The sequence below is a fragment of the Macaca nemestrina genome, chromosome 5, assembly GCF_043159975.1.
Source record: "Macaca nemestrina isolate mMacNem1 chromosome 5, mMacNem.hap1, whole genome shotgun sequence".
In the NCBI taxonomy this organism is placed as follows: Eukaryota; Metazoa; Chordata; class Mammalia; order Primates; family Cercopithecidae; genus Macaca; species Macaca nemestrina.
This window is the reverse complement of record NC_092129.1, coordinates 124,817,341-124,833,253: the sequence shown is the minus strand read 5'-3', so window position 1 is coordinate 124,833,253 and position 15,913 is coordinate 124,817,341. Positions and strand designations below refer to the sequence as shown.

The following is a 15,913-nucleotide window of genomic DNA, read 5'->3' as shown; positions in this document are numbered from 1 at the left end:
AAAGATAGATAAAAGCAGGTCTTGGTGTGAATGTGGAGAGACTGGAACCCTCCCATAGTGACGGTGGGAATTTAAAATGGTACAACCACTTTAGAAAACAGTCACACAGTTCTTCAAAAGGTTAAACATAGTGTTACCATAGGGCCCAGCAGTCTCACTTCTAGGTGTATACCCAAGAGAAATGAAAAAATGCCCACACAAACACTTGTACACAAATGTTCATCGCAGCATTATTCATACTACCCAAAAAGTGGAAACAACCCACCACATGTCTATCAACTGATGAATGGATAAACACAATGTAGAATATCCTTACAATGGAATATTATTCTGAAATAAAAAGGAATGCAGTACTGATACATGTTACAACATAGATGAACCTTGAAAACATTACACTATGTCAAAGGACACAGTCACAGAAGACCACATATTATATAATTGCATTTTTATGAAATGGTCAGAATAGGCAAAGCTATAGAGAAAAGCAAGTTACTGGTTTCTAGAAACTCGGGTGAGGAGAAACAGGAAGTGGCTGCAAGTGGGTATAGGGTTTTGGGGGAGGTGAATAAAATGTTCTAAACTTAGATAGTCGTGATGGTTGCAGAACTCTGTGAATCTACTGATAATTATTCCTTTGTACATTTTAAATGGTTGAATTGTATGATGTGTTAATTACATCTCCATAAAGCCATTTTAATAAAATGTTGTGCATTGTAGGCAGAATAAATTGCCTTCACCCAAAGTATTTTTCTTTTTGTCACTGTTCAGTATTTACTTTTCCAATATGATTTCATAGGCTTGGGAAAGGCCTTTGTGTGCCAAAAATGTCTCCTGCCCTTACCCTGCTCCTGTTTCACTAGTTTATAAAATTATACCTTATTAATTTCACTCCTGCTGAAGGCTTTGCTTCTAACAAATATTCAAAATAGCTCAAGGAAAGATTTCTCATTGAGCTTTATCAACCATGTGCTATTTAGTATGAATGAGTTTGCCAGATCTTTTGCTGACATTGGGATTTGGTTGAAGGCAAACAGAATAAGGATAAACTGCCAAGGGATGAAGGAAGAGGGCATTCTAATGAAAAGAGGGTACAGAGAAAAGGTTGGGGACACATGCGTTTTCATCCCTTAATGTTTTAACAGCAATGATCCTACTGCCTACCTGTCTTTGCTAATACCCTGATATGTCTCCTCTGTTTCTCTGTTTCTCATATACTGATTCATACCATCTCTGTATCCTGCAGGACCTGATTCAAAGGTCACTTATACCAAAGCCATGATTGTATAAATTTACTACTTATGTTTCCATTTCCTATGCTTTTGGTCCATATCTTGATTTATTTTAATTTGAAATTACATTGAAACTTTTTCAAGCTGCTTCACATATATGAGTTTTGCTCGTTAAGTAAAATATTAGTTCAGTAACAACATGACTATGTCATAGATTGTGGATAGGTTTTGTTTAGAGGATCAATTCCAACTGGTCAGGAGCTATCTGAAAAGGACAAACCATTCTACCCTCAGCAAGGAGGCATACTGTGATTGACTAGCTATGCCTGCAATTAACATGGGAGGGAGTAGGGAATATGCTGCCACTCCTCATTGTTGTAACTCCTTAGATAGCCCTTTGTTATTTGATACTTCCCTCTGCCTTATAATCAGACATGAGTTTTACCTACACAGTAGAAAAACTTTCTTCGTTTTTGCACACCAGCATGGGCTGCCTTGTTAGATCGTTTGCTAATAATTCTAACACTCTGTACTCTATAACACTATGTGACACTACAATATTTTATCTATTATTTTGTAACACTACCTATGTGACTTAGATCTTTTAACCTCCATGAATAAGAACAATATTTTAAAAAATATATACATGACATATTGCACAGCACACACTGTTGGCTGGCTAACCAGCATCCATCCCCTCAACCCTCCTTCCGAAAACAATTACAATGTTTCTTCCTTATCCACCCTTTCCCATGGGTCCAGGTGATTCAGGGGAGGTTGGGGCTACTACAAGGCAAAGCCTTGAAGACAAACTTGACAATTCTGTTCCTCTGCCCGGGGTTGGTTTAAGCCAGTAATGTGATGCAGCTCTGATGGGAAAGGCGATTGCTGCTGGATTGGGGGCATCTGGGAAAGTCTCCCTCTCCCTCTTTTCAAGACTCACAGAAATATATGTTCTCTTCTTTCTCTGGACATTGTTGTGTGTGGCTACTAGGCCTACCCTTCATGCTATGAGTCTAAGAGCAAGGTCTGTCCACAGAGGAGGGTGAAACAGAGAAAATGACAAAGGGGCAGAGCCAGAGTCATGACAACCTGTACCTCGAGTATGCCAACTTGCCCTGTCACTGGGCTTCTTAAGAGAGGTAATAATCCTGGTAATAATTCTGGTACTTTTTAAACCTACTTAATTCCAGTTTACTGATACTGATACCTTAGTGATACATGTGGTAATTCCAAACTATAGTAATACCTATATATTTGATAGCACAGACATAAACATTTATCATTAACTGCAATAACCCAATCTGGTTCAACTTTGTGTAATAAAGTGGTAAGTTATTTCTCAGTTATGTAACCTGAGTGTACCCAGATAAACTAAGTGTGCAACCATGGGCACAACCTAAGTGCTCAGACCAAGGAATGGTGACTGAATGAAGAAGCAAACACCACATGGCATGATCCAGGTCCAATCGGACCAAGCCCTGTCATCACCTCATGGCATAGTCTGGTCAGTGCACACCTCCCGGCACCACCCCCTCACAAGATCCAATCAGATCACACTTCATTACTCTCTGACTATAAAATTCGCCCAACCCCCATCTTGGAAAGACAGATTTGAGCCTGACTCATGTCTCCTTGCTCAGCTGCCTGGCAATAAACATTTCTCGCTACAAAACCCAGTGCTTTGGTGTTTGGCTTTCCATTGCACACAGGCAAATAGACACAGTTTAGTAACATGTCTCTCTGTGTGCGTGTGTGTGTTTGTGTGTGTAATTTCAGATGTTCTTTATAACAATTTTATAAAGCAACGATTTTACAGGAATTATCAGCTTGAATTAAAATACAAAGAAACTGAGCCCTAGACATGCCAGAGATCACATAATTTGTTAGTGCCATTCATTCGTTCATTCATTCATTCCTCTAGGCCCTCCAGCCTGGATCTAGGGTGGCATTATTGAGCAACACAATTATTTGTTTCATCCAAGAAAAAGCAAATGCATTATTTGTGCCAGGCATTAATCTAAGGACTGGTGACACACCTGAAGGTAACGCACCTGCTGTCATGGAGCTTTTAGTTTGTAGAAAAATATATGTGATAACTATTGGAAGAAAATGTTACACAATTCAGGCCAGTTGCGGTGGCTCACACCTATAATCCCAGCAACTTTGGGAGGCCAAGGTGGGCGGATCACTTGAGGTCAGGAGATCAAGGCCAGCCTGGCCAACATGGTGAAATCCCCTGTCTACCAAAAAATACAAAAAGTAACCGGGTGTGGTTGTGGGCGCCTGTAGTCCCAGCTACTTGGGAGGCTGAGGTGGAAGAATTGCTTGAACCTGGGAGGTGGAGGTTGCAGTGAGCCGAGATCATGTCACTGCACTACAGCCTGGGTGTTGAGCAAGACTCTATCTCCAAAGCAAAAAAAAAAAAGTTACACAATTCAAGTGGTAATATGTCCTATGAAGGAAAAGGTCTTAGAGTGTTTAAGAGAACCTGAAAGTATGTTAAAGAGTAACCTAATCTGGACCAGGATGTTAGAGTTGCCCTCCCTATGGAGCTAAAGATAGGAAGTAGTTAGTTGTGGGAGGAGAAGGAGTTGGTTGGAAAGCATTTCAGGGAAAAAGAAACAGTATGTTAACATGAGTAAGGCTCTAAGGCAGGAAGGAGCTTGGTTCTCTCCAGGAACCAAGAGAAAGCCAATCTGCCAAAACATTATGTACACAAGGATGTGGACATAGCAAAGACAAGGTGAAATGGGCCAAGAGTGTTAAGAACCTGAAGCCGTTGAAGAGTTTTAATTAAGGGAGTGATGGGATTGGATTTACACTTTAAAAGATTTGGACAGAGGCTAAAGAGGAAGGGATATATGAGATTATTGAAGAATAGGCAAGAAATGATTGTGACTTAGACAAATTAATTAATTCATACTAAATGCTTCTGCCACACAAATCCTCCCTGCTGTCCAAAGTCCTGTGTAGCTCCTATCCTGGCAATAGCATAATCCATAAACCTTTATGGCATTGGGATTCAACTGTCTTTCAATCCAAGGGAATGAATAAGAGTCACAGAGAAGGGCCGGGCGCGGTGGCTCAAGCCTGTAATCCCAGCACTTTGGGAGGCCGAGACGGGCGGATCACGAGGTCAGGAGATCGAGACCATCCTGGCTAACACAGTGAAACCCCATCTCTACTAAAAAATACAAAAAACTAGCCGGGCGAGGTGGCGGGCGCCTGTAGTCCCAGCTACTCGGGGGGCTGAGGCAGGAGAATGGCGTAGACCCGGGAGGCGGAGCTTGCAGTGAGCTGAGATCCGGCCATAGCACTCCAGCCTGGGCGACAGAGTGAGACTCCGTCTCCAGAAAAAAAAAAAAAAAAAAGAGTCACAGAGAAGCACTCCCCTGGAGCCTGTCACAAAAGCATATGCCTTAATTTACAGATCACACTGTGTTCTTATAAAAATATTTTTCATGAGTTTGCAATACCAGTCCTCTCATGCACAGGGCTCCTGCCAGTGACCCCTCAGACCTGGGTGTAAGGAGTGAACTTGCTGAATAACACAAGGATTTGTTGTTGGAATAGTTCCATCCAAGATAAACTGATTGCTAAGTGCATGCTAACTGGATGGATTAAGCTGCTATTAAAACAAGATTATTAAATATAAGCCAGTTAAATGTTGAGGAACAGCTATCACAAATGACAGCCTTAGTTTAGAATAACAGACTCGCAGTCCTTCTTTTTGTTAACAATTACATGGCAGATTCAGTTTTATATTAAGCATATTGCTAGTTTGTGACAGAGCAGCCAACATCAGGGAACAGAGTGAGGATGGGAGCTGGGTGGCATCTCTAGAGCCCACGCGGGAGGAGTGTGGCAGGGGGAACTCACCTGCACTGCCTGTTACCGGTGGAGGGTGTCCAGGTTCTTGGCTTTTTGAACAAAGAATTGAACAAAACACACAAATAAACCAAGGAAAGAATGAAGCAACAAAAGAACCAAAGCAGGGATTTATTGAAAATGAAAGTACACTCCACAGGGTAGGAGCAGACCCCAGCAGTGGCTCAAGGATCTTCTCAGGTCCAAATACCCTCTAGAGGTTTCCCACTGGCTATTTGGTGTTCACCCCGTGTAAATGAAGTGGTGGTAATCAGTCTGACTGATTGTGGTGGGAACCAGTCTGATTGGTTGTGGGAAGCAGAGGCTGAAGTTACAAAGTTACACTCCTATGCAAACATCTGATTGGTTGCAAAAAGCAACTTTCAATTTCCCATCTACCCTGCAGAAAAGGTGGGGGTTTGCAAAGGGAGTAGCCTCTGGTCTTTTTGTTACTTAGGTGAAAAGTTAGGATTTTCCTTTCAATTTAGTTCTAGGAAGTCAGTGTGAAATGGCCTTAGCTTCCCTGCCTCTAGAACCTATTCTCCTACCTCTTGCCCACGTGGGCTCTAACAAAGGCCTCCAGGTGCTTTCATCTGAGAATGCAGTGGACCCGTGGTCATAGAGGCAGTGGCTGCAGGAGCCAGGGCCTGGGAGTGCCTGAGGGTCACAGAGCTGTTGCTCCCGTGGTGTGTCGGGTGCAGCCATTTCATAGCCAGTGAGAGGAAGGGTGTTTGCCTGCACCCCCTTCACCAGACCATCCTGATTCTTTCATTTTTATCTTTTAATTATTCTCTCTGCATTGTACATAAAATTCTAAATTTTTTTTTTCCAATTAGATTTTATGCAGCGTTGATTCTGATCTTCAGTGCTTCTAAAGATCTTCAGTTAAAATTCAGTGACTGTGGTTTTGTTTTTAAAATCCTTGTCTTATCCAGCTCTTCTCTTCCTCCCACTCAGCAAGACAGCCTTTCAGCTGAGACTGTTATGAGTTCATCTTTGGTCATCTCTTTTTTTGCAGAGTCATTTAAATTTTTAATAATTGAGGACATAAAGAAGATACATATTTCTGTTTTCTGTGGAATGCTTATCTTTTACACCAAATATTTGGTATAAAAGCTACCAAATATTTTTATTTGCTTCCTTCCCACCCCCACTTCCCCTGCCGCCTTGTCTTTAAAAAGCAGAGAGAGCCAACATATACCACAAATGGTCAATAATAATGAAATGTGTGTAACAGTGATATATCAAGTTCAGATTAAGAAAGAGATGTACTTACTCCAAGTCTCAGAGAATGTAGAGAAGCTGGAAATGACCATCCATCTTCGCATATCCTGGCATTGAATCAATACCTTCAGATTCTCCAGAGGTCAATGGTTCAAAGTGTACAGATCCCAATGCTAGAGGAAGGATCATGTATTGTATCAGTATTATGATAAGTTCATGACTCTGGTGTAAACCTGATGTCATACCATGTATTTTGTAAAGCGATATACTTGCACATATGACACCTAACTCCTAAGTTTTAATAAGATCACTTAGCACTTTCAGTGACTTACTATTATCTTTTTTATTAAATCAAGGATTCATTTAATTTTTAAAACAAATATAAGTTATTGATTTACTCTTCTCGACAGTCTACCTATGGTATAACTGTCAGGTAAAAACATACATCTTTACAACTTGGTGGCCTCAAGTAAAAACAAACAAACAAAAAAACACCATTTCACAGAAAGAAAAGAAACAACATGAAAATAGCTCAAGAAATACAGTAATGAGCAAAAATATATGGGGAAAGAGGAACGTGTAGTTTTGACTTAACTGAAGAAACCAAGAGGAAACTGGTCTACGTATGAAAATGTGCATCCTGAAAGTCAGGTGCCAAGATTTTCGAGTAGGAATCTATATGACTAGAATCTCCTCTATTTCCTGAATAAAAGTGACATCTTTCAGTATTTATACTTCATGGCTCAGACACCTACCTCATTTGGTTCTATTCCTTACTCACTGTAGCCTTTACTTAAATGAGTCTGAAAAACTTGAGGATATAGCATAAGAAGAAAAATAATCACACGTATTATTCCCCTTTCTGTAGCTACTTTAGACCTGGGTTTGTTACTAGAAAATTCTAGAAGAAAATTTCAATGTAAGTCTGTGGCTTTGCTGAATCAAGCTCCCCCTGCCCCCCATTATTATTTAGAAAACACCCACTGTTTGGGCTAATAGCATTATTGGTGGTACCTATTATATAGAGGGATAGCTGAACAGAGTCTGTGTCTTGAAACCAGCATTGAATCACTCTCAGGGTTGAGAAGAAAAAAGGGGAGTCTAAAATCGCAAGAAGTAAAGACATATCTAGGACTCTTATCCTTCTGGATCCATGCTTCCTTCAGGGTCTTCATCGTAAATGTTCTCTGCCATTTGCCACACTTGCATGGTATTGTCTTCTGTTACAGAACAAATCACCCAAGGTTCATTGGGATTCCAGGAGAAATCAGGTATCTTGGCAGTGTGACTGCCATGAATAAACAACAACTCTAGTGGCTCATCTTCTTCATCTTCTGGGGATTGTTTCTCTCCAGTTTTACTTAAATCCCAGACATTCAGTCTGCAATTGGTACCACTGGAAGCCAAAATACTCTCATTGTGAGTTGACCACTGAACCTGGAATATTTTATCCTTATGTGATTCAAAGGAATGCAACTTAAGTTTCAGATTTCTCAGATCCCACAAGTCAACATTCTTAGTGGATCCTGTGGCAAGAAGGAACTCACTATAAGGATTGAAAGAGAGGCAGCAGTGTGAGCGTCACTTCAGCAGTGTCAGCCTCAACTGAGTGGCTTGGTTTGGAAGTAGTGTTTGAACGAGTATCCCAAATCATAAGTTTCTGATCATCAGCAACTGACCCAAACAGAGACTCATGGAGCAGATGCCAGGAAACATCTTCGACTACTGCTGTATGTCCTGTAAAGATGGTGTTCACATCCACCACTTTTTCCTCCTTTGGAATGGCACTGATGCCCCACAGGCAGATGGTGTGGTCATCTGAAGCACTAAGTAAGTGCCCACTGAGATTTGGGTTCCAAGAAAGCCCACAGCCTTCCTTCTGATGTCCATGGAGATGCAAGTCTGGGTTGCACTCTCCAGAAGGATCTGGTTTAGAAGGGTGTTTTGTATAGTCAAACACAAGAACACCACTGAAGGAGTCTTTGTTGTGATGATACAAGGGTTCTGGGGCATATAACGGGCCCTGTTTACTTCTCCTTCATGGTTGATCTTGATTTCTATTTCAGTTTTTCCACTAACTGAACCAAAACCTCCAAATTCTCCTTTCTCGCTGCCGTAGTGTGACACATCAAACTGAGCATCATCATTAGGAAGTTGTACACTGGCTATAACAGGATGGTTTTCTTCATCCAATGTGTATGTCCCCAGGACAAGTTGATGAATGCTGAAATCTTTCCCTTCTGGTCTGGTTACATCTGGAAGCCACTGGGCAGTTAGGCTGGGCCACTCCAGAGCATGGGTCATCACCAAATCATAAAAAAAGGGGTGTTCTTTTTCCGTTTTTTGTACTCCTCGTTGATAACTCTTCCTTCCACTGCATCATCAAAGGCTGCTTCCTTGTCAGCCATGGCAGGCAGGCGAGCTGGGGGAATCCTGGGGTCGAGGCAATGTTGTGGGTGAGGGTGGGGGCACTATTATCTTTTAATTTAGTTATATAAAGATTTTTTGTTTTGTTTGGGATGTTTTTGGTTTACCATTGGATCCTTTCTTTTTCCTCTACTGTCTTGAAGTAACTGTTCTGATGTGGGTATTGTTTACTGATGTGGGTATTGTTTACTGTACTTCAAGTACAGTTATTTGAAGTAACTGTTCTGATGTGAGTATTGCAAGGTAACATTTACTAACTTGAGGAGATTGTAAAATATTTTTTCTTCATTCTTAAAAATCAGTAATTTTACCACGATGTGCTTAAGTGTGTGTCAAACATTCCTGGATTTAGTGAGCCCTTTTAATAAGAGAACTCAAGATTTTCTTTAGCTCAGGGAAACTTTATCTATTATCTGCATCATTATCACATTTTATTCTACCCCCCCTGACTCCCACCACCCCCAGCCACCTACCCTGTGTGATCTGCCCTTGAAGCCCCTTATCTCCTCTCTTATTTGCCCTTTTGGGACCTGAGTTAGTGACCTGAGAGATTTTAAAAATCTTTTTGTTAAATTCATTTACTGAATTAGTGTTTTTTTTTTTTTTTTTTTTTTTTTTTAGCAAATTCTTCCAATCCTGACATTTACTGCATTTTTAATTTGAAAATCATGTCTATTTTTAGAAAATCTTTTATTATGCTGAATCTTAATCCACATTCATTTTTTGTTCAGTAGTCATTTTTTTTTTCCTCTGGTAGCTCTGTTTCACAAGGTGGTGTATTTGTTCATTCTCTGTCTCACTGCTGGGACGTATTACGAGGAGAGGGTAGGTGGAGGAGAGGAAGGTAACAGCTGCTCCATTCGGGGGATATTGTCAAGAGGAGAGGGAAAAAGGGGTTCCTATCATTCCAGAATTTCATATAATCTTACCATAGGATATTTTTGTTTGTTACGAGAAACAGAAGTCTCATAGATTTTATGTTAGGAATCATGGACCCCTCAAATCAGGAAAATAATCTATTTTTTTTCCTTAAAAATGGCAAAAAAAATTGATTTTACCCCTTTAAATCTTTCTTCTCATCATTACTAGGTTGTTTTGCTGGATTTTGTCAACTGAAATTTTATCTGCAATAATGTCAGAACCTAGTGACACTACAACCACAGATAGGTAATATTTTTGGCAATGAAATTTTATGGTGTAATCCCATATAAACTCCCATATAAACATATAAAATCCCATATAAACATATAAATTGTTCAAATATTAACAATATATAAAAACTAATGAAATATGAAGAAAAATCAGGGATGCCTCATTTTATTGTGCTTCACTTTATTGTGTTTCACAGATTTATTTTTTTAATACATTGAAGATTTGTGGCAGCTCTGCAGTAAGTCTATCATTGCCGTTTTTCCAACAGCTTGGGCTCACTTCATTTCTCTGTGTCACATTTTGTTAATACTGACACAATAATAATAATAAAGTTTGAAATATTTCATAGTTCCCTTTTTTCCTCTCATTCTTATCAGATCATCACAACAGATACCTATCTTTGATGTTACTATTATAATTGAAGTTGTGGTAGAAATAGCAAGAAAACTAGAAGTAGAGCAATATCTAAAGATGTGACTGAATTGCTGCAATCTCACGATAAAACTTGAATGAATGAGGAGCTGCTTCTCATCAATGAGCAAAGGAAAGTAGTTTCTTGAGATGAAATCTCGTGGTGAAGATGCTGTGAACTTTGTAGAAATGTCAACAAAGGATTTAGAATATTACATAACCTTAGTTGACAAAGCAGCGGCGGGGTTTGAGAGGATTGACTCCAATTTTGAAAGCAGTTCTACACAAGGTAAAATGCTATCAAACAGCATTGCATGCTACAGAGAAATCTTTTGTGAAAGGAAGAATCAATCGATGCAGCAAACTTCACTGTTGTTTTTTCGAAATGGCCACAGCTACCCCAGCCTTCAGCAACCCCACCCTGATCAGTCCGTAGCCATCAACAATGAAGTAAGAGCCTTCACCAGCGAAAACATTATGACTTGCTAAAAGTTCAGATGATTGTTAGCATGTTTTTAATTTAATTTTATTTTATTTTTGAGACGGAGTCTTGCTCTGTGGCCAGGCTGGAGTGCAGTGCCGTGATTTCAGCTCACTGCAACCTCCACTTCCCGGGTTCAAGCGATTCCCCTGCTTCAGCCTCCGGAGTAGCTGGGACTACGGGTGCGCCACCACGCCCAGCTAATTTTTTTGTGTGTGTTTTAGTAGAAACGGGGTTTCACCATGTTGGCTATCTAGTCTCACTGGCTGACCTCTTGATCCGCCCATCTCGGCTTCCCAAAGTGCTGGGATTAAAGGCGTGAGCCACCACGCCTGGCCCGATTGTTAGCATTTTTTGTTGTTGTTGTTAGCAATAAAAGTATTTTAAAATTAAGGTATGTACATTATTATTTTAGACATAATGTTATAGGACACTTAACAGACTACAGTATATTGTAAATATAAGTTTTATATGCACTGGGAAACAAAAAATTCAAGTGACTCACTTTATTATGATTTTGCTTTATTGTGGTAGTCTGAAATTAAACCCATAATATCTCAGAGGTATGCCTGTTTGTATTTTACTAAAAAAATTTATCATGTTAATTTCTATATTGTTTTTTCTCTCTGTTCCATGGCTGAGTGTCAGAGCAGTAACTATTCCCTGAAAAAGGGAACAGGCTTCTTCCAAAGGCGTTTCTATGGCACCTCCATAAATCAGCAAGGAAAGGCACCTAAGAGAGCAGTAAATCAGCACCCTGGGCTCTATCCTTTCATTATTCTCCCTTCCTGAGCACGATGAGGCTATATTTATTCTCTAAAGCAGTCCATCTATGTGAATATTTGAAAAAATGTATGTATTTTTGGCTTTTGGCTTTATGAAAGCTTTAGGAGCATGTTTTACTTCTTGTACATAGAAATCTATTTCTGTCTGCATATTTTGAGTGATGTATGAGTACATATGATCTGTGAGCATAGTTCTCCTTTATCCTCTCATTCTTATCCATCTTGATACATTAATTTCAATTTGGTATACATACATCCACTGAATAACTTGATACATCATAAATATTGTAGGTATTGGTGATATAGAAATAAATATAGCATGGTTCCTGTATGCATATATAATTTGTTTGTAAACACTGTAGGAGTGAAATGAAGTTTTCTTTTCCCCTCTGAAGGTCTGAATCTGCTGAAATAAACTGACAATACATTAATAGGCAAAAGGCATACAAATATGTTAATGTGCAAGTGTGCATGGGAGCCATATAAGATATGAGACTCAAAAGAAGGGAACAGAGATGATTGAAGGTTAAAATAGCATGAAGGAATAGGGGCTTCAGACTCTTTGGGGAGGTGGCTGTAAGTTATGGGAGGGACAGGGGAGGAATCTCATGGTGAACAAAGTTTATCTTACTACACAGATAAAAGTCTCTTAGGTAAGAAAAGTTATTTGGGGATCAACCTTCAGGAGGAGATGCTGTCTGGATGTGATGATTACTTCTTTTTTTTTTTGAGACGAAGTCTTGCCCTGTTGCCTAGGCTGGAGTGCAGTGGTGTGATCTTGGCTCACTGCAACCTCCACCTCCCGGGTTCAAGTGATTTTCGTTCCTCAGTCTCCTGATTAGCTGGGACTACAGGTGCATGTCACCATGCCCAGCTATTTTTTTTTTTTCATCTTTTTAGTAGAGATAAGTTTTTGCCATGTTGGCCAAGCTGATCTCAAACTCCTGGCCTTGAGTGATCTGCCCACCTTGGCCTCCCAAAGGGCTGGGATTACAGGTGGGAGCCCCACTGTGCCCAGCCTGTATGTGGTGATGACTTTTAATGTCCTTTCTGGTAAATAATCTTTTCTGGTTGTTTGATGAGATTCCTAGGGAAGGGGTTCAAGACAATTGCATTCCTTTTGGAAGAACTTCCCTCAGTCAGATAAGGGAACTTTGAGAAAGCTTCTCTCTGCACTAGCAAAAGGAAAGAGAAGAAAGGGCAGGAGAAGGTCAGAGAGAGCGACCTTGGTTCTGAGGCTCATTTCTGAGGCTTTTCAATCTTCTTTGTTCCAAGCACTCAGCATGCCAACATGCCACATTGTGGGGTATTATCTTCTGAGCCCCAACAACACATAGCCCATATTCTAGCTAGATATTTAGTATGCTCGTCAAGTCAGAATATTTTTAGATGATAGAAAACAAGTAAAGCCCTAATTTTTATTAAGCCTTTAGACAGGTGGTGAGTTTACAATTGGGCCATGTGAAAGTAAATTATACAGTACTCTGGAGAGGTGGGGAAATAGAAATTATTCCTTTTATCTTTATCCTTTTATCCTGACCCAGTCACAAAAGTCAGTTGTCTATTTCCTTGACAAGTTAAAAATTATTGCAAGGCCCTAAGAATATTTATTACCCCTTTTCCTGTTTTATAAAATGATGTCTAACTTTAAAAAGCATTTGTAGGCTAATGGAAATAATATTATGGTGGGAAACATACACTAATTTGAGATCTTGGCCTATTGAACCCAATAAAAGCTCAAAATTTATTTTGATGATTTGATCTAGCTCACATCTGAAACTTTAATTCAATGGAATTGAAAAGATGTTTTTATAAATTATTTTAATCAAATGAAAACTTTAAAGAAATTTATCATCTTTTGTAAGCTAGTTTTGTAGGAACCATTCAGCACAGATCTACCTCAAAATTGTAATTGCAGTCCAGTTGTAATTACCTAAAAAGGTACAAAGGGATGATATTTGAATTTGGCATATATGTTCACATATTTATAGTAAAAGCAAAGTTTTTGAATAATGAATGTATAATATATTTTCTAGGTATAAACTGATATGAAGGATTTACCTGTAATCTGAAAAACTAATATGTAATTGAGGTTAGATAATTTCAGGAATTGAATAATTTGTGTAGTTGTTATTAAATACTGACATTATTTTCAGCCTTGTTTGGACAAAGTAGATAAAGGACCCAAAGTGAAGCAATATTTAGAAATAAAAATTTTGAAGAAAACAGCTTATAAGCTGAAGTAAATATTTTCAAAGTGTCTTATGTTGTCAAAATGATAAAATAAAGCAAGCTGGAGACTTTGCTCTTCAAATCTACACAACAGGACTGGCATATCCATGAACCTTTCTACATGTAAATATCTAGTTAGAAAGACGCCTTCTGGGGAGTCTATTCTGGGGTAGATCTATGCTGATAAGGGACAATGAGGCAAGGCCAAATTCATCAGAGACTCTGGCCTTTTGGAGGATTATCTCTAACTAAAGACCTAAGATTCTTCATTCCAGTGTGAAAAGCTGATAGCTGGAGAGGTAGGAAGTATTTCTGAGAATTCTAGAGGGTCAGAAACACATGGATATGTGTGTGTGTGTGTGTTGTTATATTTTGAAGTACCTTTTATAGCATGCTTCTTACGTTCCAGGGTGTGCAACTGTGGTATGAGAACAGGAAGTGGGACGGTCAGTCCCCAGTGCTTTCAGCCATCAGTCAACCTGCGGGTTAAGATTCATAACCCAGAGTAGGAGGAGCCTTGAATCCCTGATGAGGCAACTGCTTTGTAAGTGTGATTGAGGCCAAAGATGAAACAGTTTGCTTCAGTTTGTCCATTTGTGTTTAAGACAACTGAGTGGACTGGAAATGGACTGGCCAGTCACTTGCAAAACATGCTATTTCATTGTTTATCTTTAACACTTTAACTTTAATTAGTATTTTTTTCAGGCTTATATATATATATTAGCTCAAGTGCAGTCAAACTTGCTTTAGATATGTGAAAACTTGCTTTAGATATGTGAAACAGTTTGCTTCAGTTTGTCCGTTTGTGTTTAAGACAATTGAGTGGACTGGAAATGGACTGTTCAGTCACTTGCAGAACATGCTATTTCATTATTTAACACTTTAAGTTTAATTAGTATTTTTTTCAGGCTTTTATATAAATATATATATATATAAGCTCAAGTGCAGTCAAACTTGCTTTAGATATGTGAAAAGGAGCTTCAACTTTAGGAAAGAAGAACGTACAAGAATGTATATTGTTAGAGTTCTTTAAAAGAAACCTTGAAACTATCCATAATACAATAATTTTTCAGGATTTGAGCATTAAGCTATCCATCTGAAATGTTCCTTCATAAATAAATAAATTATATTTTGCTTTAAAGAATGAGATAATTTTGAGCCAAGCACAGGGGCTTATGCCTGTAATCCCAACACTTTAGGAGGCCAAGGCAGGAGGACCACTTGAACAAGCCAGGAGTTTGAGGCCAGTGTGGACAACAAAATGAGACCCTGTCTCTACAAAAAATGTTTAAAGACTTAACCTGGTGGTGCACGCCTGTGGTCCCAGTTACTTGGGAGGCTGAGGCAGGAGGATCGCTTGAGCCTAGGAGTTTGAGACTGTAGTGAGCTATGATCGTGCCACTGCACTGCAGCCTTGGTGACAGACTGAGACCCTGTGTCTAAAAAAAAATAATAAATTTAAAAAAATTGAATGGGATCATTTGTCTTACTTTAAGGCCAAATAGCTGAGTTATAATAGGCTTAAATCAGGAGTTTGACTACTATAATAAATACAATTAATTAATTGTGGTCCATTCTACGTTGTTTGTGTTACCTCAGACTTATGTAATTAAGATATTTGAATCAGAAAAGCATATTTTTTGTGTTAATTTGATAAGCATGACCGCCAAGTACTCATCTCTGTTTGCCTTTTTTTTTCTTTTTTTTCCTCCCTTGTTTCTTTGTGTTATGAATCAAATCATAACTTCCTCTTACAGATCCAGAGAGCTGTTCGTCTTTGAGTAGGAATATACAGAAAAGACATAAGGCATTTCTTTTCTCACATTTTAAAATAAGGAGCCTCAGCATTTCCAGGGTGAATTTTAAGGTTTATGGCTCTGAAAATTGCAAGTTAAAAAGCACATTAGCAATTATTTTTGAATTGCACTAGAAATTATGGACCAGTTCAAAACAGATTGCTGATGTTCTAAAGTGAACCAGAGGTGCAACAAAAATCTTTTGCAATAGAGATTTTTCTTTATGATTTTATCCTTATCCTATATCCTTTCTTCCTGCAACATTACTGCATTTTCTTTTAAACAATGCTATTACAAATAATTCCC

At 39.0% G+C, this 15,913-nt stretch overlaps 1 long non-coding RNA gene and 1 pseudogene across 1 annotated transcript in view; one reads left to right on the top strand and one right to left on the bottom strand.

Annotated features, from left to right (window-relative positions):
* Positions 1 to 15,913, top strand: part of LOC112426282 (uncharacterized) — a 370,034-nt gene that overhangs the window by 71,369 nt on the left and 282,752 nt on the right. The gene's annotated exons all lie outside the window — the stretch shown is intronic.
* On the bottom strand, positions 7,461 to 8,731 carry LOC105479564 (histone-binding protein RBBP4 pseudogene; annotated as a pseudogene).